Here is a 1,298-nt window from a genome sequence, read left to right as displayed (position 1 = left end):
TAAGATATACTGTGCTTGAAAAGGTAATACTGAAAAAAAGAAGCAGCAAAGGTAATACCAGATATATGTGTGTGTGTGTGTGTGTGTGTGTGTAAACCTCTTGAAGTTTTCCTCCTGACTTCTATGGAAATATGTGTAAGTTTTCATTGTAAAATCCTAGATAATTCACACTACCTGATTATATTCATACATTACCTTAATAGCAATCATCGCCATGGCAATACCACATATTCTCATTTGGCTGGATGGACAGTGCTCTCCATTGTACATGAAACTAAAGAGCATTCTTGACTTCCCCTACCTTTATAGCATTTTACCATAATCAATATAGAGAAGCTATTTAAGAATCATGAATTTTCTGAATGGTAAAGTCATTCCTAATGCAGTTCACAAAAACATTCTTTACCTTTGATATTAAGGAGGAAGTCAGAACAAAAATCTTTATCCAAACTAAGATGCAGAAATTGTCTAACAGTGGGCTTTTTAATTAACATATATGTCAAGTCTCATGTTTGTATTGATTCAGTTGGTTTTGGTTAAATTAAAAAACCTACTCTTCTCTCTCCTTCCCTCCGCCATCGTGTTCTGTGCCATCTCCCCTTCCCTGCTATGTCTTCTCACAAGTCTTTCAGGATCAAGCGATTTCTAGCCAAGAAACAAAAACAGAACCGTCCCATTCCCCAGTGGATTCGGATGAAAACTGGTAATAAAATCAGGTACAATTCCAAGAGGAGACACTGGAGACGAACCAAGCTGGGTCTGTAAGGATTCGCACGGAAACGGCGCATGTATTTATGCTGTTGCTATCAGCAGTATTGGCTATGAAAATGTCACTGCTGTGGACGTGTAATAAATATGTGAGCTGTTGAAAAAAAAAAATCTACTCTTCCCCACTTTTTTTTACTTAACTTGGCTTTCTTTAAGTCCTGCATCTAACCTGTCTGTATTCTTTGGCAGGTATATCTGTGAACTTGAATAGGTGGGAAAAAGTGACTTTGTGGTTGTATCTTGACGTAATATGCACCATAATATGAGCCAAAAGCACATAACATGAATATATATTCACAAAAGTAAGCTTCCATGTCAATGTCATCACAGGTGACATTTTGAGAAAGTGCCTTTTCAGTTAAGACAGAGCCCACAATCCAAAGGTAAAACAGATAAAGACTTGGATGCTAGGAGAGCCTGAAAAGGAAGCCCACAAAGTAAGACACTAGAGATAGAAAGTCAAGAGTTTTCAGAGAAAATAGGTCGGCTTCAATCCTATTCACTAGGACTCATGCATTTCTTTGGATGTT

The 1,298-nt window shown here is 37.4% G+C and overlaps 1 pseudogene across 1 annotated transcript; it reads left to right on the top strand.

Moving 5' to 3' along the window:
- Positions 1-262: 262 nt before the first annotated feature.
- LOC101627508 lies at positions 263-813 on the top strand (annotated as a pseudogene). The gene has a single exon (XR_001145940.1). The product of XR_001145940.1 is annotated as a 60S ribosomal protein L39 pseudogene (transcript).
- The last annotated feature ends 485 nt before the right edge of the window (positions 814-1,298 follow it).

Source organism: Condylura cristata, unplaced genomic scaffold (assembly GCF_000260355.1).
Source record: "Condylura cristata isolate star-nosed mole 26May11 unplaced genomic scaffold, ConCri1.0 scaffold00030, whole genome shotgun sequence".
NCBI classification, from domain to species: Eukaryota; Metazoa; Chordata; class Mammalia; order Eulipotyphla; family Talpidae; genus Condylura; species Condylura cristata.
The sequence above is the reverse complement of the archived record's forward strand: the minus strand, read 5'-3'. Positions and strand labels throughout refer to the sequence as shown.